Here is a 25584-nt window from a genome sequence, read left to right on the forward strand (position 1 = left end):
ATGATGAAAGTGGGGGAAAAAAATAAGGGACACTTCAGATACAGCCTTTGGTAGGACAGCACAATCCACAAGTGCTTACCAGCTCCAAGGCTGTAAGAATCCCAGGAGAGCCATCACATTTCAATTACCATCACTAACATTACTTATTATTTGGCCTGCTCCAGTCCCTACGGAAGGCAGCTTGTGATGATAATACCCAGCCTCTTCTTGTAAAACAATTCATTAGGCAAAGCAGAACAGCTGGGGCAGCCACGTGCGCGTTCTTAAAGCACCGCCCCAGTGGGACCTCTGGCCCAGATTTCCCTTTTGGTGAGAGACAGCCACCACCCCTCTGACAGCTGTAAAGTCCTCTAGGGACACTTCAGGTTTAATCAGTACTTCCTGCCTGGGAGAGGGCCATTTGAATTCTAACATAAACTAATGGCACTCCAGCTTTCAGCAGGTTACACCAGACATCAGATAAGAGGCTTTAGGGCATTTTTATCTTGTTCTAAAGCTCAAGAGTTAATGAGGCAGCAAAAGATATTGTCATAGAGCCCGGTGTAGCTATATTATCCAATAAACAGACTCTGTCCAAGACAGGTTTAATATGGATCGAGGCGATGAAGAAGTCTGGCTTAATATTGATCCTGTTGAGAGGATGAGAATCCAGTCACCGTAAGTAGGGCAAAATCATGCAGATTCGGCACTACACAAAGTGCTACAAGGAAGGTAAGGAGCTTCCTTAACATCTTGAGAGTAAAATGCTGAATTTGGCTGTTCCAAGAAGCATAAACCTAGTAAATTTACTTGGCATTTTGGACTGTTTCCAGAAAATGCTTCTAGACAAATGCATTTTCATCTGTTTTTCTGAAAAGTGTTCTTAGAAGTTAGATTTTTTTTTAAACCTAACAAAAAAAAAAAAAAAGATTGTGAAAAGTACCTTTATACAATATATTAGTATATAATATATTTATACTATATGTATCATATATCATACTGAATAGCTATTAAAGTTTTTTTTACTAGCTCTAAAACAAAATTTTGTGTTAAACAGTATAGACTGCCTTTAACATCTAAACTTCTAAGTCATTCAGAGCTTTTAAATTAATTCAATCATTAATTCAACAATTCTGACAGCCGATTATCATCAAGGTTATATGAGACCCACGGAAGATAAAACTTCACCCCTTAAACTCACTAGTCACTAGTCCATGCTACCTGCATACCAGAAACTGCCACTCAAAGAATCCTGTGTGTGAGTGTGTGTTAAGAACCTCTTTTGGTACAATAGGGAGGAATCAGGGAACCAAGTGTTTGTCTTCTCCATACTAAAAATATCTGTAATCGGTTTTACAGAGCAATATTAAAAGCTTGAGGAGTTTGCACACTAAATAATTAAAGAGAGCTGAGATTTTCTAAGAAATAACAAACACACAAACAAAAACCTGCACAACCCCTTAAAGACATGGACATGCATTCACTCATTTATAGAGCACCATACAACTGCTATTACTAGTAACCCCTTAAAGACATGGACATGCATTCACTCATTTATAGAGCACCATACAACTGCTATTACTAGTAACCCCTTAAAGACATGGACATGCATTCACTCATTTATAGAGCACCGTACAACTGCTATTACTAGTAACCCCTTAAAGACATGGACATGCATTCGCACCATACAACTGCTATTACTAGTCTTAATATGGTAAACAAAGAAAATCATCCTGAAGTTTTGTTTATAATTCACAGAAGTAAAACAGTCCATCAAAAGTAACCGGTGCTAAGTCCATGTATGCTGCTCCAGGCTTTCTCAACATAACCATCACTTCACATCCTTCTACTTCTACCGACCCACTGCTCCTATTAACGCTATTTATTTCCTGCAGTGGCAGACAATAAGGAGTTTTGGTTAAGCACTCAACTACTAACCCCAAAGGTGGTGGCTCAAATACACCTGTTCATCCAAAGGAGAAAGATGTGACAGTCAGCTTCCTAAAGATTACAGTCCTTGTCAGGCTCTATTTAGTGGCCAAAGGCCTGCCTACAACTTTACCCCAAAAATGGCTTGCCCTAAGTGGGGCTTTGCCATTTGGCTAAACACTGCCTCTTGTCCCGAGGGGAGAAGGTGGAGGTCCTGTCTTAGTGATGGAGGACCCAGAAGCAGGAAGAGGCCCAGAGTTGCCATCTGTTCCCACTCGCACCATCAAGATTTCTCCAAGCGAACCCTGGATTGTCATGGGCATCTCTGATAAGTCAAATGGATTTCTAACTGACATGGAACAACTTATTCAGTCCTTGAATCCTTCGGCAGACTCCTCTCCTCTTCTTCTTGTCTCTTTGTGATTATTGGTGGAAAGTCCATGTAGCGATATAAAATGCTTCAGCTCTCCTATAGTTGGGAGGGTATCTCATATTATATCTCATTGGCTTCTAGTTCCCAAAACCCTGTTCCACACTGTTGGGTTGTGACTTTTTAAATAAAATCAACTCACAATTACAATTCTATCCCAAATCTGTATTGTGGGTAGGAATTTCCCAAACAGTTTTGGCCATTCAAACCAATATACCCTCCCAAACTGCAAGACCTACACAGGTCTGTGTGGGCAGGAAAGCTGCCCCAAATAGCCCCAGGCATTGAACCAGTAAAAATCATACTTAAGCCTGGTGCACCTTACCCTATAAAGAACTTTTACAGGCTGTCACTACCACTTAAGGTCTCTGTCATGCATTATAAAGGGCATCTCAAGGAAGGGTGCATGGCTACAGAAAACAACAAAGCCAATAAGGAAGCTAAAAAGAGTAGCCAGATTAGATTACCATGACCCTTCTAACCAGGGACATTAGAATTCGTATTACTTCTGGGCCTGGAGATTAGAGGGAGCAAGCCCCCTTATGCTGCAAAAGAACAACAATGAGCCACAGAGCAAGGTTATAATCTTAATGCTCCCAGAAGGTGGGAATCCCAGGGAACAGTATATCTTCCTGGGGTCCTTCCCTGGAAGTTTGTGAATAACTTTCATCAAGTTTTTCACACAGGAGCCAAGTCATTAGGACTAATCTTTTTCCTGTGTGGCACCAACACTTATCTATGTCTCCCAGCCAACTGGACAAGAACCTGCATTTTGGTCAATTTAGCATCAGAAATAGATCCCTAACAACCAATCTTTATATATTCCCATAGTTTTCCATGAAAGAACCTGAAGAGCTATACAGTTTATCTCCCTTTAGTAGGGGAGCTCTGGTAGCGTAGTGGTTACGAATCGGGCTGTGAACCTTAAGGTCAGCGGTTCGAAACTACCAGCTGCTCAGCGGGAGAAAGATCAGGCTTTCTACTCCCGTAAAGATTTACACCCTCGGAAACCCTGTACAGGGTCGCTATGGGTCGAAACCGACTCGACGGCACTTAACAACAACAACAAAAGTAGGGTTAGGAATCACTGCCAGACTTGGCATGGGGCTAGGAGGGCTTGTAACCTCTCTCTCATATTATCAATCGTTGTCCCAAACCTTGTGGAGAGTTTGGGAGAGATTGCAGAGAGTATTGTAGTTATTCAAAACCAGTTAGAGTCGCTCACAGCAGTCACTCTCCAAAATTGGTGAGGCTTAGGTCTGTTAACAGCAGAAAAGGGAAGGCTGTGCGTTTTCCTAGAAGAATGTTGTTCCTATGTGAATCAATCTGGTATTGCTAGGGATGCCACCAGAGAACTAACTGACCAAACCACCAAAATCTACCAACAGTTGTCAGAATCTTGATGCTCTTGGTCACAAATTTGGAAAGGGGCTGCCTGGTTACTTCCCCTACTGGGATCACTCTCCATAATTGTCCTCTTGTTACTCTTAGGAACTTGTATACTCAATATACTAATTATTTCTTCTCAACTTCAGGCTATAGAGATTCAAGTTTTTCATGATCAATGGGATTATACCATTGTTCCAACCACACTGGATCCACTGGACGAGGCCAGGGAAGGATATATACCTCTCACCCCCAGGGGTCAGGGGTATGAAGGGAACCCCAGTATGAAGGGAAAGTTTAAGAGGTGGAATAGGAACCTCAACTTTCTACACCCCTAACCAACAGGAAGAAGCCACACAGTCTTCACCCTATTTCCCAAATGATTTTGAGGTTCCTCTCTTCTCAGGGGGCGATGACAGGAACATATTAGAGATATCCTGAACCCCTCCTTCCGCGGTCTATACCAATAGAAAGGCAGAATCACAATAAGCCAATTGAGAACCAACAACAACGACCACATAAATCCCAAACACACCTTACAGTTTATGATGTGGAAAGACCTGCATAGAATGAGAAGACTCATCCTTAGCATGGTCTTCTTTTGACATATACTGGCTTATTGTAGTATCATTATATATATGTGTCCAACCCTGCATACAATTAAAAAACCCAGACTTGGTATTTGATACACGTGTAAAAAAGGGCTGACAAAAACTGACTAAGACCTAAGACCTACCAAACCACTCTGCCCCCTGGCTAAATGACTCTCCTAAGGGAGGAGCTCTGAGTTTATTAAACCTTGCTCCCCAATTCCTTAGGGTCTTCTCCACTCACAGAGACAAATTCATTTCTCTCTCTGAAGTGTACTTTTGCTTTGCAATAAAATCATGTGATTGGGGGGGGGGAGATTACAGTCTTGGAAACCCTACTCTGTCCTATCTAGGGTTGCTATGAGTTGGAATTTACTCAATGGCAATGGTTATTTGGTGTGCTTTTTTTACAGGTGGCAGAGAATGTTGGTTGCCTACTCCAATACCAATTCTTCTGTTCCTCTTTATTAGCAGAACCCTCATCTTTAGCCAGCAAAACTTCTGGTTCACATAGACCTTGTGATCCAATGCTTTATCCTACAACATCACACCAGAACTTCTACCTATAAAAAAAAAAAAAAAAAAAAAAACCAAAATCTACTTATAAAATTCAAAGTGGTTTTAGATTATCAGTTAAATGCAGTAATTCGACCTCATTTTAACTAATAAACCTATATGTTAGCCTGTAACAGTGATAGCAGTTTATTCATTTCAAAAATGCCTTAATATCTACGTACGTCCACCTCAAATAGTCAAAGGGCTTAAAATCTTGAAATCATTGTGACTCTTGCCTGTCTTGAATTTCTTCTCTTTCCTCGTCACTATCTGCCAAATGTCCCATTTAATATATGCACTCATTACATTCTTAGACTGCAATAAGCCTCTAGCTAGTATCTCTGACCCATCACCATACTCTTTCTGGCTGCTGCTATAAGATTATAGAAAATGATTCCTTGGTCTGAACCTTTAAATCTTCTATAACCCAGCTCCTCATTACTTTCCAACCATACTTTTTAAAACCCATAGCAATCCATAAAACAAATTGTTTTAAGCAAACACTACCAAGTACTCCACGAGGCATTCCTGAATTCTTCACCTTACTCTTTGCTCTTTAGGACTCTGCAGGCCTATGCTCTAAGAGGGTATAGGGTGTGAGATGAAGGAAAGGAGGAAAGACAAGTTAATCATAAAACGATTGTTGTTGTTAGGTGCTGTCAAATCGGTACCAACTCACAGCGACCTAATGTACAACAGAACAAAACACTACCTGGTCCTGTGCCAACCTCACAATCATTGCTTGAGCCCATTGTTGCTGCCACTGTGTCAGTCCATACCATAGGGGCCTTCCTCTTTTATGCTGATCCTCTACCTTACCAAGCATGAAGTCCTTCTCCAGGGACTGGCCCCTCCTGAATAACATGTCTGAAGTATGAGAGATGAAGCCTGGCCATCTTGGCTTCTAAGGAGCTTTACTCCATTCATGTCATCATGGTCAACTCTAATTTGATGAGACAGTTCTTCCCCAGTCGTATTTTGGGTGCTTTCCGATCTGAGGGACTCATTTTCCAACACTACATAGGACAATATTCTGGAGCTCTTCATCATGCTTCCATATTCAACATTTTGGTGCTGACAGTGTTCTACTATTCATAAGGTTTTCATTGACCAAATGTTCAGAAACAGTTTGTCTCAGGTCTGGAAGCTCATCTGAAATCTGTCCACCGTGGGTGACCCTGCTGGTATTTAAAATACTGGTGGCATAGCTTCCAGAATCACAAATACACAAGTCACTACAGTATGACAAACTGACAGATGATTGGTGGATAAAAGGACTGGGTAACCACTAAGTTTTAAGGTGAAGGGAATAGAGAATGAGGGCACGTGTCATTTGCATTTCAAAAATACTCTCTATATATATAAAAAAATACTACTCTGATTTTATTGGCTAGAGAGTTAACTCAGGTGACAAGGAAAGGAATATACAACAAGAGGGAGATTGGCAGAAGAATGATGGAGACAGAAGACACAGGAAGGTATGCAAGGGTTAAAGGGGATACAGGTAAATATTGTTACAAACACATACCCTGCAAAAACAGTGTTCTACAGGTACATAAATGGTCAGCTATACAGGCTGAACAGGTATGAGAGGGAGAGTGGGAGCATACCCACAAATATGTAAAGGTTTGACAGAGGATATGTGTATATGGGTATTTATTTACAAACATGCCTATGAATGTAGTGGAGCATGCAAGGGACAAAATGATAAAAACTTCTTAGACATTCTTAGACCTTGAGGCAACAAGTTGCTGGGTCTGGGGTCTCAGGACCAGGAGACAACATGATTATTAGCAGGAGACAACCTGATCAACTGGCATAACACAGTTTACAAATACGATGTTCTACATCCTACTTTGGTGAGTACAAACTGGAAACTTAAAAGCTTATGAGCAAACAGAGTGAATGGAAGCAAATACTGGTGAATGATGATGCATGGAGGAGATTGTAATCATTGCAATGAAATGATGGTGTAAAGCTGATGTTCTCCCATGTAAACTATCACTCAGTTCACAATAAAAATAAATAAATAAAATAAAAAGAGGGAAACAAAAAAACTATTGGTCTCATCATGTTCAGAGGAAAGAAGAGTGATGAAAATTAAAGACATTTGGAATCAATTAGTCCTATGGACTAACAGAACACATGAACATCAGTCTCCATGAGTCTGAGACCAGAAGTAGAGGGTGCCCGGCGACTACCACTGCCAACTGCTCTGACAGAGATCATATTAGAAAGCCCTAGATCGAGTGGGAAATAATGAAGAACAAAACTCAAGATTATAAAAAAGAACAGGGTTACTGCTCAGAAAAAGATTGAAGAAACCCAAAACTATGGACCTCATTCGTCCACCCTTCAGGTCTGGAACTGAACTCAACCTAGTAGCCTAATTTTCAGTCAAGTGGTGGATAGGTATACAAGAGGGGACAACATCATTTTGGAAAGGTCAACCATTCAAGATGAAAAGGGCAACATTTACTTGGGTACAAAGTTCTAAGGGGTTGGGAAGGAAGGTGAAATGGAGACAGTAACTCAGGGAGGAAGTGGGCTAACTATTGTTACATGGAGGGGCTCACAATCATTTAGGTGAAAGAAAGTGTGTGATTTGCTGGATGTAAAACTGATGATCTGCTCTGTAAACCTTCACTCAATTCACAATAAAAAGCTAAAAAATTACTCTGACTGCAGAATGGACTAATTATTGGAAAAAAGATCTGTTCCTTAGCTAATTCAGTTGGGAGAAGGAGCAAATACCAAAAATAGACTAAGAAGCTTGATAAAGCAGGTTTGTTGTAGACAGTGAACGTGAAACTCAATACTTCGAGGAAAATGATAGTCATTTGAATAAATGCATGTTCACTGTAGAAAAATGTTGATGAATATTTATTAAAAGAGCTGGTGTGAAGACTTTAGTACTAAATGCACTCCTATCAAGAATATTGGGGCATTTACAATGCCTGAACCTGGTTTGGATATTGTTATTTTTAAAAAAGCTACATAAGATTTTTAGGGACAATTAAGGAAGTTAGAATGTGGGCACATGTTAGATATTTTGCAACTATTGTTAGTTTTATTTGACGTGGTAATATGTCGAAACTATCCCACTAGTCTGGGAAAAGATACGGCTTTCTATTCCTGCGAATGTTTCCAGCCTCAGAAACCCTATACTGCATCACTGTATCACTGTGAGTCACAACTGACACAACGGCACTTAATAACAACATCCTCATTCTTAAATATGTTCTGAGATATTTAGAGGAAAGTGTCATGATATCTGAAACTTGCTTCCAAATGGTTCAGCATTTTTAAAAAAGCAAAAGGAAAGCAAGAACAAAAAAGCTATAAACAAAGCAAGTGTTCATGCTAGAGGCTCGCTGAGTGTTACAAATGTTTTCATGAAGAACTATTGGAGACAAAGTTAATGGGGTTTTTTTCTTAAGTTAACAACCAAACCAAACCAGATGACTTGGAGTCAATCCTGGCTCAAAACGATCCTATAGGACCGAGGAGAACTGCCTCATAGAGTTTCCAAGGCTGTAAATGTTGGAGGCAGACTGCCTCGTCTTTCTCTCAAAGAGCGAGTGACGGAAGGGTTTGAACCACCAGTCTTTCAGCTACCAGCCCATTGCTTATTAACCCCTGTGCCAACAGGGCTCTTCAAGTGAACAGATGGGCTTCTTTGCCAACTTATTTGTGGCACTGATAATCATTTACAGTATAATTTTAAATGAATTATTTTAGTCTATGGCTCCAGAAGTCTTTACTTGTTACGAAGTGCCATTGAGCTGGCATCCAACCCATAGTGACCCTGTACAGGGTTTCTGAGGAGCAGCTGGTGAGCTGGAACTGTCAGCCTTTTGGTCCAAGCCAACTTTACAGTCCAGTGCGTTAACCAACAATGCCACACCAGGAATCCTCCAGAAGTCTAGGGTCTTAAAAGGTAAACAACCATATGAACATTTTTACCCCCAAATTATCCCTTCTACAAGTACAGTATTCAACTCCAGCCCTGCCTGTACTTTCAAGCTTGGCTCCTCTTAGGCTCCACTCTCAGCCTGATTAAGGCAGGCGGATGAGGCTGGCTGTCCTCTGTCAATCTGGAGAAAGAGATCTGGTGTCTCACAAACCTTTAACGCAAAGCAATCAATCCCTGCTGTGAAGCCATTTCAGAGGAGAGCAGGTACACAAATTAGTATTCAAATCATCTTTTACTCTGTTGTTCTTTCCATTTTTTAATGCCATTTCCATCCAACACCATGAGAAGGTTGGCTAATTAAACCTATTTTTACTGAATTCAACAGCTGACAGAGGTAGTAACATTAGCAGACAACCATAAACTATTTCCCCTCCAACTAAAAGAAAAAATTGTTTTCACTGCAAAGCTAGAATACTGCACTTTCCCTGCTTATTAAACAATTTCCTGTGAGGAGATATTCTTAGTGATAAAAAGTTTTTCCACCGGAAAAATCAGAAGCTTATTTTCCATAGTCAGACCCAGCTAAGCATCTTACTCTTCTTTCGATTTACTGAGCAGGTATAACATCACATACAGGTGAAACTATGAGGTGACTTCAAAAAGTTCCTGGAAACAGAGGACCCTAGGACCACCAAGGGAAAAGAGCGTGAGCAGAATTTGGGACCCTATTCAGAGAAGCAGCAACACCAGAGATGGAGGCAGAGATGAGGATATGGAGAGAGCAAGCAGCTGAAGATTCTAGACTCATGGAAAGAGAAAGGCTGTGTGCTGGTGGCCAGGAGGCCGGCTTGCAGAATGCGCCCTTTGGTTGTTTAAATGATTATGTATTCCTGAGTGTTTTTGTGCACATCCCCCTACCAAAAAACAAATCAAAACAAAAAACAGAGGGAACAGAAGCAAATAATGTTGAATGATGATGCACGGAGATTATAATCATTGCAATGAAACGATGACTGTAAAACCAATGCTCTCCCAAATAAACTTATCACTCAATTCACTTCAAAAAAAAAAGTATAGCATTTTTGTGCAAAACAAAAAAATTTCCTGGAAAATCAGAATGAAAAGAATGGAATTTTTCCAAAAATGTTTTGAAGCCCCCTCATATTTAACTTTCTGTGCTTTGAATCAGACTGTATAAAACTGATTTATAAAAAAAATAATAAATAAAGGTCTGTATCAAAATGGATGTTAATCACTTCCAACATGGCAAAACAAAAACACAAAATTTTAAGTTCTTAAAATAAAACAGTTATAGCACAAAATTAAGATAACTTGAGTCGTTGGTTGGTTGGTTTTAAGTTATTATTTTTGTTAAGGTGGGCATAATTAACTGGGAGTCTTTCCAAACGAGAATTAGGTACCAATGAAATTTCACAGACATTGTCCAAGAAGAACACCTTGGTCGGGATGATGGGGCAGAAGAAAGAGCAGCTAATGCCTGTTCTAAAGGAAAGTAAGGACTGACTGACAAAAGGCTGTCAGTACAGTGATTAATTCTCAGACTTGAACAAAGTTGCTTAGTCCTGCTGAGTAACATGAAACCCTAGCTATAGCCAATTACAGCAGGAGAAAAAAATAACTAAATTAATGGATCATTACAAATATAATTTAAGTCATAATTTTCTCAAACTTCATCTTCTACCACAGCTTCTGGAAAAAAGTCAATCAATTTTGTATTGTGTCATCTCCTGTAATGGTCCCACTACCATCCCATTCCACCACTTGTCTGTCAGTTTGTCCTACTGTGGTGGCTTGCATGTTGTTGTGATGCTGGATGCTGGGCGCTGGGCCAACAGTATTTTAAATACCAGCAGGGTCACCCATGATGGACAGGTCTCAGTTCAGCTTCCAAACTAAGACAGACGAGGAAGAAGAGGCAGGTTGCTTCTGAATGTTTGTTGTTATGTGCCGCGGAGTCAGTTCTGATTCATAGCGACCCTGTACAGGGTTTCTGAGGCTGTAAATCTTTATTGGCGCAGAAAGCCTCCCCTTTCTCCCATGGAACAGCTGGGAATTTCGAACTGCTGACCTTGCGGTTTACAGCCCGGTTCGTAACCACTATGCTACCAGAGCTCCTTTCTGAATGTTGAGTCACTGAAAATTTTATGCATAGTGACAGAACACTGCCAGACATGGTACCAGAAAATGAAAACAGAATATTGTCAGACATAGTTGTGGAATACGAGCCCCCTCAGGTTGGAAGGCACTCTAAATGACCTTGATGACATAAATGGAGTAAAAAATTTTAGGACCTTCATTTGCTGATGGAGCACAAATCAAGATGAAGAGAAACAGCTGTAAACATCCATTAACAATCAGAAGATGGATTACACAAAGTATAAATCTAGAAAAACTGGAAGTTGAAAATGAAATAGAACACATAATGATCAATATTCTAGGCATTGTTGTTAAGTGCCATCAAGTTATTTCTGACAGGGATTCCAAAGAGTGGCTAGTGAGTTTGAACCCCTGGCCTTGTGGTTCAAATTGACCTTATGGTGGAGTGCTTATTCTACAGTGTCACACCAGGGCTCCATCCAAAGCTGAAATGGACAGGGACTGGCCATTCTGAATCTGCCAATCATGTGGTTTACTATGAGGAGAATGACAAATTGAAGAGGAATGGCGTCGCATTAATTATCAATGAACACTTCAAGATCTATCTTGAAGTATAATACTGTGGATAGGATAATATCCATGTGCCATGTGTGGCGCTGTGGGTTAATGTGCTGGACTGCAAAGTCGTTTGAACTGCAAGGTCAATGGTTCAAGCTCACCAGCTGCGCATCAGAAACTCTATACAGGGTCACCATGGATCAGAATCCACTCGACGGCACTTAACAACTATAACAAACAAGGAAGCTCAGGTTAATGCCACAATTATTCAAATTTATGTACCAACCACTAAAACGAGTGACGATCAAATTGAAGAGTTCTACCAACCTCTTCTATGGCACTGTAGGGTCAGCACTGGGCTGTGAACCCCAAGGTAAGCAGTTCAACTCCACCAGCTGTTCCTCAGAAACCCTACATGGGGTCCCTATGAGTCAGAACCGACTCAATGGCACGTAACAACACCACCCAACCTCTTCAGTCTGAAACTGATCAAGTAACTGTAATGCAGAGGTTAGAAACAAAGAGATAGGCTCAGTAGTTGGAAAGAATGGCCTAGGTTATAGAAACAATGCAGGAATTTTGCAAGACCAAGGACTTCTTCATTGTAAATACCTTTTTAAAACAACATAAAAGGTGACTATATACTTGGACCTCACCAGATGGAGTACACAGATGAAACTGACCACATCTGTGGGAAGAGACGGTGGAAAGCCTCAATATCAGTCAGAAGGACAGGGGCAGGCTATGGAAAGACCATCAGTTTCTCATATGTAAGTTCAGGTTAAAGCTGAAGAAAATTAAAACAAGTCCACAAGAAGCAAAATATGACCTAGAACATATTCAACCTGAATTTATGAATCACCTCAAGAGCAAATTTGACGCATTAGACACCGATGATCGAAGACCAGAAGAACTATGGGGTGACATCAAAAATATCATACAGGAAGAAAGCAAAAAGCCATTAAGAAGACAAGAAAGAAGGAAAAGACCAAAACAGATGTAGGAAGAGCCTCTGAAACTTGCTCTCCAATGTAGAGACGCTAAAGCAAATGGAAGAAATGAAGAAGTAAAAGAATTGAACAAAAAATTTCAAAAGGCAACTAAAGAAGACAAACTCAAGTATTACAATGAAATGTGCAAAGATCTGGAGTTAGAAAACCAGAAGGGCAGAACACACTCAGCATTTCTCAAGTTGAAAGAACTGAAGAAAAAATTTAAGCCTTGACTTGCAATATTGAAGGATGGAGTCCTGGTGTGGGGTGCTGTAGGGTAAGCACTGGACTGCGAACCACAGGTCAGCAGTTCAAACGTACCAGCTGCTCTTCAGAAACCCTACACAGGGTTGTTATGAGTCAAAATCAACTCAAAGGCACTTAACACCAACAACATGGGCAAAATATTGGCTGATGCATAGAGCATCAAAAGAAGATGGAATGAATACACAGAGTCATTGTACCAAAAATTAATGGACGATGTTCAAGTATTTCAAAAGGTAGCATATGATCAAGAGCCAATGATACTGAAGGAAGAAGTCCAAGGTACACTGAAAACATTGGCAAAGAACAAGGCCCTGGAAATTGCTGGAATACAAACTGAAATCTTTCAGCAAACTGATGCAGCACTGGAGGCACTCACTCATCAGTGCCAAGACATTTGGAAGACAGCTATCTGGCCAACTGATTGGAAGAGATCCATATCTGTGCCCATTCCAAAGAGAGGTGACCCCATGGAATATAGAAATCATAGGACAATATCACTAATATCCATAATATTAATACTTTCATCAATAATGAGGTAAAATTTTGCTAAAGATAATTTAAAATACAGCTGCAATAGTACATTGACATGGAACTACCAGAGGTTCAAGCCAGATTTAGACAAGGATGTGGAATCAGGGATGTCACTGCTGATGTCAGATGGATCTTGGCTAAAAGCAGAGAATAACAGAAAGATGTTTACCAGTGCATTACTGACTATGCAAATGCTTCTGGATGTGTGGCTCATGACAAGCTATGGATAGCATTGTGAAGAATGGGTATTCCAGAACACTTAATTGTGCTCATAAAGAACATGTAAACAGAACAATAGGTAGTTGTTCAAATAGAACAAGAGGATACTGAATGGTTAAAATTAGGAAAAGTATGTGCCAGGGTTGCATTCTTTCATTATATTTATTCAATATTCAATCTGTATGTTGAGCAAATAATCCATGAAGCTGGAATATATGAAGAAGATCACAACATCAGGATTGGAGGATGACTCATTAATAACCTGTGATATGCAGATGACTTAAAATACTTACTGATCAAAGACCACAACCTTCAGTATAGGCTGTACCTCAGTGTAAAGAAAACAAAACTCCTCACCACTGGGCCAATAATGATAAATGGAGAAAAGATGGAAGTTGTCGAAGATTAGCTTGGATCCACCATCAACACTCATGGAAGCAGCAATTAAACAACGTATTGCATTTGGCAAATCTAGTGCATGTTGTTGTTGTTGTTGTTAGTTGCCATCGAGTCGTTGCTGACTCATAGTGAACTTATACACAGCAAAACGAAACACTGCCTGATCCTAGGCCAACCTCAATATTGTTGCCACGCTTGAGCCCACTGATGCTGCCACTTGGCCAATCCATCTCGCTGGGGTTCTTCCTGTTTTTCTCTGACCCTCCACCTCTTGAAGTGTTCAAGAGCAAAGATGTTGTTAGTTTGAGGACTAAGATGCACTTGACCCAAACCATGGTATTTTCAGTGTATGTATATGAAAACTGGAGTCCTGGTGTGACGCCATAGGATAAGCACTCAACTGCAAGGTTGGTTTGAACCACATGTTTGGTGGTTCAAATTCACTAGCTGCTCCTTGGAAACCCTATGTAGATAGGGTCACTATGAGTCAGAATTGACACAATGGCACTTAACCACCACAATATGGAAGCTGGAAATAATAACAAAGACTGCAGAAGAATTGATGCATTTGAGTTATGATATTGGAGAAGAATATTAAAAGTACATGGACTGCTAGAAGAACAAACAAATCTGTGTTGGAACAAGTACAGTCAGAACACTTCTTAGAAGCCAGGATGGCGAGACTTAGTCTCTCATCTCTTATACTTTGGACATATCAAAAGGGACCAAATCCTAAAGAAGGACACCAAGCTTGGTAAAGTGAAGGGTCAGCAGAAAAGAGGAAGACCCCCAGTGAGATCGACTGGCACAATGGCAGCAGAAATAGACTCAAGTGTAACGACTGTAAAGATGGCGAAGGACCTGGCAGTGTTTGATCTGGTTATACATAGAGTTGTTATGAGTCAGAACTGACTCGACGGCACCTAACACACACACACACACACACACACACACACATCCAATAGTAGAAAGACAGCTATTATCAGATGTGGTCAGAAATAAAGCACACAAAGAAAGAAGCCAAGGATCTAGAGACATAAGCTACGTCGTAACTCCAAATAATTTGGACTTGTTGGTTAATCTGAGGTTGACGTTTATCATGTAATTTACTTACCTTTGTTAAACTGTAATGGTATTTTCTATCCCTTTAAAAGGACTCCTAATGTGGAGCTGTAGGATTAGCACTGGACCATGAACAAGGTTAGCCATTCAAACCCACCAGCTGCTACTTGAAAACCCTATATGGGGTTGCTATGAGTCGGAACCGATTCAATGGCACTTAACAACAAACAACAACCCCTTTAAGTGATCTTGTAAAGATTCAGGGTATAAAAAAAAATTTTCGATTCTTGAAGGATCTGCTCAAATGTAATAGATAAAAAGTACTTGTTTTGGGTCACTATGAGTTGAAACCAACTTGTCGGCACTTTAACAACAACAACAACTTATGTAAAGGACTCCTGGGCACTATAGGATTATCACAAGGTCTGCAGTTCAAACCCACCAGCTGTAATGACTCAGAATCAAATTGATGGCATTGAATAACAACATATTTTAAAAGGTTTTCTCCTAACTTCAGTTTCTTTAAAAATTCTGTAAGTAAAGAAAACACTAAAAAATCCAAAAGTCTCTTTTATCTGTTGTATCCAAGGTGTAACTATTGATCTCTCACCATCTGGAGCAAAGAGTTAAGCTCGAAGACACATGGACACTGGACTAATAGACCCTGCAAACATCAGTCTCCACCACTCTGAGCCCAGAACTAGATTTGTGCCTGGCTACCGCTACCAACTGTTTTGAAAGGGATCTGGTAGCATAGTGGTTACGAATCGGGCTGCAAACCTTAAGGTCAGCGGTTCGAAACTACCAACCGCTCTGCAGGAGAAAGATGAGGCTTTCTACTCCTTAAAAGATTTACACCCTCGGAAACCCTATACAGGGTTGCTATGGGTCGGAACCGACTTGACAGCACTTAACAACAACAAGAAGTTTAGAATGGGGGAAAAATGTGAAACAACACTCAAAATCTTAAAAAAGACCAGGCTTACTGGTTGGATTAGAGATTGGTGGAACCCTTGAGACTATGGTCTTGATCATTCTTCAGGTCTGGAAATGAACTCACCACATGGCTTCAATTTTCAGCTAAACAATAGTCAGGTCTAGATGGGGAACAGTAACAGCAGGAAGGTGTGCCCATCTTAGAATAATCAGCCACTTGAGATCAAAAGGGAAGCATTTACCCAAAGGCAAAGTTCAGGAGGGTTAGGAAAGAAGAAGGAATGGAAACAGGAAAGGTATGGAAGAAGTGGGAAAAATGATGCTACAAAGTGGCAACTGCAAAAAAGGACATGTAACAAAATTTGTAGGAACTGATGAATGGAAAACTAATTTGCTCTAAACCTTCACTCAATTCACAAAATGAATCTTTCTGTTTTTAAAACTAATTTCCTCAAGATAAATGGTTGAGGGTATACACTTCAAACAGAAGGAATCCAGTTGAGAATTCTGACATGGAAGAAACAGTCTATATCAAAACTCTAGTTGGCCTCACTCTTGAGAATGTTCTAAAAGAAAAGTCCATGTTTTATTTCTTAAAAAAGAAAAACAGAGGGTGGGTAGGGACACAAGTTTAATTATCAACAGTGATGGAAAAGTGAAGTTCATCTTAGAGGCACTGTACAAAATCAAGTTAAAAAGCATTTTCTTTTAGAAAATAAACTGTGTCTATGTTTTCTTTTCAACTTCCTATCCTAAGAAGTCATTTGACAATAAGCAAACAAATAAGAGAAATCAAGGATCACTATCAACTCCTATCCCACCATTCCTACCTAATCTCCTAGCAAGTTAATGCAAATCAAAGCATGCACTTCACTGCTGCTGGTAGAGAGCCTGTTCCTTTCCCAAGAGAGGTCTGTAAAACAGGACAGTCGCTGACAGCAGTACAATTACTGACACAGATACAGACTTTATGGACATGTTTATCTCCGCTGTAAATCCACACTCTCTCTCCACTCCGATTCACAAGTCATAAAGAAATTGCAGATAATGAAAAAGTTGGGGAAATTTACAGCATGTCGGAAACCTCAGACAGCCAGAAGAAATTAAAGAGCTGACTAGGGATAAATCACACAGGTACAATTAAAACTTCCTGTATACCTTCTTCATTTCCAAACTGAGGCACAATCCAATGGAGTTGATGAAAAGTTGAGGTCATGACTCCTCAGACTATAATCATTTCTTAACTAACTGCAGGTTAAAAATTAGCCAATTCACCGATCATGCTGATTTCTTGCTGCTACCTTGATTCCTTGATTTCCTCTACTCTCCACTAGACGTACCCACAGAGCAATTCTGTCTGTAAACAGGCCAAACTGCAACAAGCAATAAATGGAAAGGTGCTGTCCCCTCTCAATGCCATCTCTGTAGGCACAGGACATCTTTTACCACTGGGACCGGCATTAAAATGAGAAAGTGAAGCTACAATGGATGAATGAGGTTAGAGGTTCCTTGTGCCTGAATAAGTAACCAATTCGAAGGTTTCATTTGATCTCTTTTCAACATTCCAAAGGATATTTTAAAGAACAGTTACGTCTGATACTAGAATAAGACTTACTTTTCATAGTATTTGCTTTTCAATATTGGATTGAGTTGATGGTTCATATTAGATGTTACATAGACCATCTAGGTATGAGTTTTAAAGTGGTATGGTTTTAATTGGACTTTTGGTGTGGCGCTGTGGGATCAGCACTAGACTGTGAACTATAAGGTCTGCAGTTCAAACCCACTAGCTGCTCCTTGGAAACCCTATACAGGGTCGCTATGAGTCGGAACCGACTGGATAGCACTTAACAACAACAACAGCAATGGCTTTACTTATACCACTTCCCGCAACAACCAACTCATTTTCACATTCTTTTAATCACAAATGTTAAAGGAGTGGATGGGGGGTGGGGAAGAAAAAAGAAAAAAAGGTAGGGAAGGCAAAACAAAATCCCAGACTTTACCAGAATCTAAGCTCTGGTAGCGTAGTAGTTACGAATCGGGCTACAAACCACAAGGTTAGCAGTTTGAAACTACCAGTGGTTCCACAGGAGAAATATGAGGCTGTCTGCTCCCGTAAAGATTTACAGCCTCGGAAACCCTGTACAGGGTCGCTATGGGTCGGAACCAACTTGACGGCACTTAACAACAACAACAAGTGTTAATAATTAATGTACAACTCTTATTCCAGTAAGGTAGATTAGAAAAAGACCAAAATGAGAATTGTTTCTTAAGTAATAACATTTAACCAATTTCTACCATTAGAGACTCATAATGTAAGCTAATTGATGGTTCTTCTACATGAGTCCTGGTGTGGTGCTGTAGGGTAAGCACTGGACTCCAAGGTTGGTTGGAGCTGCAAGGTCAACAGTTCAAACTCACCAGTAGCTCCTCAGAAACCCTATACAAGGTCGCCATAAGTCAGCACCAACTCAATGGCACTTAACAACAACAACTATCAACAAAGCTATCAAATCCTTTGTAAAAGGAAAAAGAGACGATTCCATCATATATTGCATCTTTCCACTTGCCCGAATTTATTAAAATGAAGCTAGCTTAAAAAACATAAACCCAAGTGATTAACTTTGCAGTCTAGGAACAGAGGTCCCTGGGACCATCAAGGGAGAAGAGTGGAGAGCGGGACCTTACTCAGAGAAGCAGTGATGCCTGAGATGGAGGCAGAGACGATGATGTGGAGAGATGGAGCAGTTGGGGACTTCAGACCCAGAGAGGGAGAGGGGCTGTGTGCTGATGATGGGGGGGGGCAGGCTTGTAGGGTATATACTCTTTGGTTGGGTGATGATGGATGCATGGAGGGGATTGTAACCATAGCAATGAAATGATATATGTAAAACTAATGTTCTCCCATGTAAGCTATCACATAATTCATAATAAAACATTAAAAAAAAACCCACAAACCCAAACACTTACACAAGATCACTTTGGAAAGTAGAAATGTAGAACACTGATTTTACCACCTAACATCTATAAAACGGAACCAAACCAAGAGTGTCAACACCATTAAGCACAAGTTAATACTAATCTCTGCATTTTTATAGGATAAAGCTTCAACCAAATTAGCTCTAATTTAATTCTGAAATTCTGAACCCTGTCAAAAGATAAAGTTTAATGGGCTTTTTATTTTACTTTTTACAGATATGGGGGATTTAACTGACTTAGTTTTGATTTTGTTCCTATTTGACGCTTGATGATTTAAGGTCCATTTTACACTTCCAAATGCCATTTTCATCCTATATATTAAGATTCGATTCTCTATGGAACAAAAATACTTTGAAGGCAATGCTAAGAGTTTCAACCCAGACATATTGACCATAAAAAACAGAGGTAATATCTAGCTCACAGATCTCAAGTCTATTCACTCAGTAAGCATAAGACACGCCCTCTGAACTGCTTTTGTCATAATAAACAATTCCTTATGCTCATAAGCGTCAGATTAGTGTCCAGTACCAAACAGGTGCTGTTAATTAGAAGCAGAGTTTTATTTCAGTGAAACCAAGAAACATAGTCATGGTTAATATTGAGAGGCAATGATCCCCTGGACAAAGACTCAGAAGACTAGAGTCTAGTCCCAAACCAAACCAAACCCTCTGCCGTCAAAATAATCTAACTCATAGAAACTTTATATAGGGTTTCAAAGGCTGTAAGTCTTTATAGAAACAAAAAGCCCGTCTTTCTACTGTGGACTATCTGTTGAGTTTGAACCACCAGCAGTCTAGTGCTTATCCTATAGTGCCACCAGGAATCCTGGATACTGGTCCCAGTTTTGCAAATAGCTAGGTGTGTGATTCTGGGCAAATCACAAAAGCTCTCTGAACCTGAGTTACCTTATGCATTTAAGTGGGAGTAATAGAGTCTTGGTGTGGCGCTGTGGGCTAATGCATCAGACTGCAAAGCCGTTTGAACTGCAAGGTTGGCAGTTTAAGCTCACCAGCAGCTCCTTGGAAACCCTATACAGGGTCGCTATGGGTTGGAACCAACTTGATGGCACACAACAACAATAAAGAATAATAGTGCATTTCAATGAGAATTAAGTGGGAAAATGTGTAAGAAACAGAGTAGGCTCATAAATGCTATTTGCCTTTCTCTCTTCATGATCACAATACATAATGCAGATACCTGGTTCTGCCACTAGTAAGCTTTGTAGCTGTCCATGGGTGAGTCACCTAACATCTTTGGGCTTCCGTTTCTGCATCAATAATATGAGAAGGTCGGGACTCGATGATATCCAAAGTTCCTTTGAGCTTTAACATGCAACGATTACTGTTTCTGTCAGTAGATTACTAGATGATTACTGGGTCACTTCATTATTGCAGACCTCTGTTTAGTTGTTCTAACTGTCCAAGGAGCAAACGATGGGTTTGAATCACCAACTTTGTGATAACAGTCCAGTATTTACCCTAAAATGCCACACTAGACCTCTTTTCTCATCTTTAAAATATTGAAAGCTGAAACACCAGAAAACTTAACAAGGACTGTAACATGAAATTGACAAAAGAAAGAAAAACAAGTGAGCAAACATAATTTTATTAGCAATCAAAGAAATACATATAAAAATACTGAAATGTATTTGTTCACCTATAAAACTGACAAGAACCAAAAAGTTTAACAGTGGCTCCGTGACACAGGGATTGAGACATAGTCTGAATGGGTAAAACAAGGGAAATAATGTTTAGATACTTACTTGACTGTCTTATGGATATTGGTTTCCCTTACCTACTATGGTAAAATAGACACTTGAGTGGGATAGAAAGGAATATTAGGAAACATGATTACAGAAAGCTTATAAGCCTGTCTCCAGCCTATAACTGACTGGAATACCTAAAACGGGTTTTAGAACTTCCCCAGTGAAATAGGCTTTTTGCAGTGCCTTTGTACTGTATAGGCTCTTAGGTGGAATCCTGAACCCCACCCAGAACCTTCTGAGGTGGGACATTCCCACTTATAAGGATATGTGGACCAGCCCGGAGCAGCTAGATACTTCTTTAAAGGAGAAGATACTTCTTTAAAGAAAGACCAGCAGGAAAAAACAAACATGGCAGTCTGTTTAACTACTACAAGAACAAGGAAACTGTTTGCCAGGAAGCCATCAAGTCAAGCAATCAAGTCCCTTCAGGAAAAACCCCTTTCCAAGACTGAAACTCAAAGGGAACACACGCGCAGGCATGTAAGCTCGCTGGCAACCGCATTTGTCTACTGGTGAGTAAAAGCAGGAGATAGGCAGCAATGAAGATATAGGCTGAGTTTGACCATGTTCCATAGACTCCTATCGACCTTGAGATGAGAGAGAGAAGAGGAAGGGCTGGTAGGACCGAAGTTTGGGGAGAGCTGGGAACTCCTGAACCCATGGACAGTGACCTAGCCATGGGTTGTAGCTGTTAAGTGCCATCAAGTCGATTCCAACCCATAGGGACCCTGTATAGGGTTTCCAAGGAGCAGCTGGTGAGCTTCAACCACCGACCTTACAGTTCAAACGACTTTGCAGTCTGATGCATTAGCCCACAGCGCCACACCAGGGCTCCAAAATGGGGGTGGAGGGGGGCTATAAAGGCAAGAAGTGGCAGCTTACAAGTTTTCAAGAGAAGTTTAGTTTCAGAGTGTGCAAGGGAAGGTAGAATCCCCACTGAATAGTTTTCATCTTTTTTTAGATGGGTCTGGTGAAAGGCGATTAGGGTAGAATTCATTTGATTCAAAATTGAGTAATTGTTAGGACTAATTTCAATTGCCACAATTGTAAAGGTAGAAGTTGTGGAGCAAAAAAGGGGGAAGTAGTTAATCTTACATTCCAGGAATAGAGGACCTTACAGCCATCAAGAAAGAAGAGCATGAGCGGAACATGGAACCCTAACAAGAGAAGCAGTGACACCAGAGACGGAGGCAGAGGTGATGGCATGGAAAGACTGAGCAGCTGAGAACTCTAAACTCAGGGAAAGAGAAAGGCTGTGTGCTGGCAGGCAGAAGTCAGGCTTGCAGAATGTGCCCTTTGGTTATTTAAATGATTATATATTCCTGTATGTTTTTGTGTACATCAAAAAAGAGAGAGAGAGAGAGAGGGAATAGAAGCAAATGCTGTTAACTGATGCTACATGGAGGGGGTTGTAGTCATTGCAAGCAAACAAAATACAATAAACTGAGTGCAAAACTGATGTTCTCCCATGTAAACTCAATTCACAATAAAAGCTTGAAAAAAAAAGTTTTAACAGTACTTAGGTTTGGCTGGGATATAAGAATATGAGTATTCTCATTTGCTGTTATTAGAAATGTAATTTGGGCCAGCCTTTCTGAAGTAACTTTGGCATTATGTATAAAAATTTTAAATGTGCAGTTGCTTTGCCTAGCACAGGATGGTCATCACAGAATGATTTAATTTAGTGCAACACTGGAAATAACCTAAATGTCAATAAATTACAACTAATAAGGAGCTCTGGTAGCGTAGTAGTTACGAATCAGGCTGCGAGTCTCAAGGTCAGCAGTTCGAAACTATCAGCTGTTCCGCGGAAGAAAGATGAGGCTTTCTGCTCCCGTAAATATTTACAGCCTCGGGAACCCTGTACAGGGTCACTATGAGTCGGAACCGACTCCACGGCACATAACAACAACAACAACAACAACAATTTTATAATGATATTCTAAATGTTCATTAAATTTATACTATTGCTATGTTTTGGTTACGAATCGGGCTGCGAACCGCAAGGTCAGCAGTTCGAAACTACCAGCTGTTCCGCGGGAGAAAGATGAGGCTTTCTGCTTCCGTAAAGATTACAGCCTCGGAAACCCTGTACAGGGTCACTATGAGTCGGAACCGACTCCACGGCACAAAACAACAACAACAACATTTTCACTGGTATTAAAAGATGTTCGCAATACACTAAGTAAAAAGTCAGGTTTGAGGAACAGGAATAGTCAAATAAATATATCTATATCTACATGATAGCTGACACAGAATGCTAAAATCCAGCAAAAGCACAACTGTAGTATTTAACAGAATAATTGGATGGTGCGTGGTGGGGTTTAGACTCGCTATTTGTTGGAGGACAGGCAAACAAGAAACCAGAGTACTTACAAATGAAAACTTAATTTCTAAATCATGTTGAAATTTTTGGTTGTCATTTTACATTAAAAACATATTTACTTCTTAATTTCCTTAATAAGCATTAAATTATATTATGCTAATGTAATTTAAGTTAGAGAGACATAGAAAAACAACAGCAACAGTTTGGATCCAACATAAAAGTACTCCTTTGTCTTTTCACCAAGTTATCAACCAGGACCTTCATTTATTCTCCTGTTCCTCTTGATAAGATAGTTTCTTCTATTCTATGGCCAATGCACATGTGCCCTTCAAGCCCTCTCAAGAATCATGCTAATACTTTATCCCTTTTTACCCTATGGCTTCCATTTCTGTCAATGGAATGTAAGCAGGCGTAAGTCTATCATCCTAAAACAAAGAATAAACTTTGACTACACTTCTCCCTATAGCTACCACCCTCTTTCTCACTGCATCTAAGTCAAACTCTGAAAGAATGAACTACATTTCCCATCTCCATCTTCTAAACCCACTCATTCCTCATCCCATTGCAAACTGACTCCACTACCCACTAAAACTACCTCACTCATCCATACATTCAACTAACTACACAATGTCTCCAATTAAATATCTAAAATCAAACCCCATGTCAAAATCAAACTCATGAGCTTTCCTTACAAATTTGTTCCTCCTCCACTGTTTTTTTTCTAGAAGCTTTATTGAGGTATAACTCATATACAAACACTGCACAAATATGAAGTGTAAAATTTGATGTTTTGATAGATGCATGCAAAGCCGTTTGAACTGCAAGGTTGGCGGTTCAAGCTCAACAGCTGCTTCTCAGAAACCCTATACAGGGTCGCTATGGGTCAGAGTCAACTCGACGGCACTTAACAACAACATTCACCACTACTGAGACAAGGTCCTTCTGAGTCCCATACCCAAAGTCCCATGGATCATGAGATTTTCCAGTCTGGCTGATGGGAATAGGTACTATTACTAGCTCTGTGGAGCCAAACTCTGGTCCTTCTAATTCTTTCTTTAGCCTCAGGTAGTTTCCTCACATGAATATGCTGAATGCTCCAGGAGCACCCTGTGCATATCTCCAAAGTTCTCTCTGTGCTGCTCTCTTCTGCCCTGTGACCTCTAGTTGCTTTGATGGCTCCAGATTCTCAGACTCAGTCCCTCATCTCTGGACTGCAGCCTGGAAGCTCTCAAAGCAGTAGGCTAAGACATTCCCAGAGTCCATCTAACTCATTTCCTGTCTCACTGTCCTTTGTTTCCTGATGTCCAGTGTGCTAAAAACCATTGCTTTATGTGTTTTTGTCATTTAAAAAAATGTTTTAGAGAGGCAAGTAAATGTAATCCCTGCTATTCCATATTTGTAAAAGTACAGGTCAGCCCATTGTTCTTTGCATGTCATGGTCTTACATGCTCAGGGGAGAAGTCTGGGAGTCATCCTGGATACCCCCAAACCCATCTCCCATAACCACTCAATCAAGACTTATTCTTGGTTCTAAATCAAATTCAACTACTTCTCTCTACTACCAATCGCCTAGCTCTAGGCACTTCTTGTTGTGAACTGCTGTTGAGTCGGTTCCGACCCATAGCAACCCTGTATAGGGTTTCCGAGGAGCAGCTGGTGAGCTTGAACTGCCGACCTTGCAGTTTAAATGGCTTTACAGTCTGACGCATTAACCCACAGCGCCACACCAGGACTCCAGGCAACTAGAGTCTGGCAATTACCTCCTACTTGGTCTCCCTGCTTCCTCGCTTATCCCCCTACAGGTTATTCTTTACCTAGTCAGAAACTGAATATTGCTTGCTTAAAGTCCTTTAAGGACTTTGAAGAATGTTTTATATGTGATCACACTGACAATAGCAATGTGAAAGATGAGATAGGAATCTTAGGGAGTAGTGAATAAGAGGAACAACTCAGAAAAGGAGAGGTGGAAATGCTACACAACTCAAAGGTAATCTGTCATTAAACTGTACATGCTGCCCAACAGAGACTGCTGAATTGCTGTAGGTTTGCTGTATATATACTTTCAACAACAAAATAAATTAAAATTTAAACATAAACTGTCTATCTCACCAGTTTCTATCTGAGTTCCATATGTTCAATGTTTTACGTCTTTCATTCAGCATGACGTTTTCATGACATGTTTATGTTGTAGCATATATCAGTTGTTGTTGGTAGGTGCCATCAAGTCGGTACCAACTCATAGCGACCCTAAGCACAACAAAACAAAACACTGCCCGATCCTGGGCCAACCTCACAATTGTTGCCATGCTTGAGACCATTGATGCTGCCACTTTGCCACTCCATCTCACTGGGGGTCTTCCTTTTTTTCCCTGACCCTCCACCTTACCAAACATGATATCCTTCTCCAGCGACTGGTTCCTCCTGACAATATGTCTGAAGTTATCAGAGACAAAGTTTGGCCGTCTTGGCCTCCAAGGACCACTCTGGCTACACTTCTTCCAACACAGATCTTTTGGTTCTTTTGGCAGCCCATGGCAATTTCAACATTCTCCTCCAACACCATAACTCAAAAGCATCAATTCTTCTAAAGTCTTCCTTATTCACCGTCCAGCTTTTGCATGCATATGAGGTTATTGAAAATACC

At 40.4% G+C, this 25584-nt stretch overlaps 1 protein-coding gene across 1 annotated transcript in view; it reads right to left on the bottom strand.

The window, feature by feature from the left end:
• LIN52 (lin-52 homolog (C. elegans)) overlaps positions 1 to 25584 on the bottom strand; it is a 196224-nt gene that overhangs the window by 104086 nt on the left and 66554 nt on the right. The gene's annotated exons all lie outside the window — the stretch shown is intronic.

The sequence above is a fragment of the Chrysochloris asiatica genome, unplaced genomic scaffold (assembly GCF_000296735.1).
Source record: "Chrysochloris asiatica unplaced genomic scaffold, ChrAsi1.0 scaffold00079, whole genome shotgun sequence".
NCBI lineage: Eukaryota > Metazoa > Chordata > Mammalia > Afrosoricida > Chrysochloridae > Chrysochloris > Chrysochloris asiatica.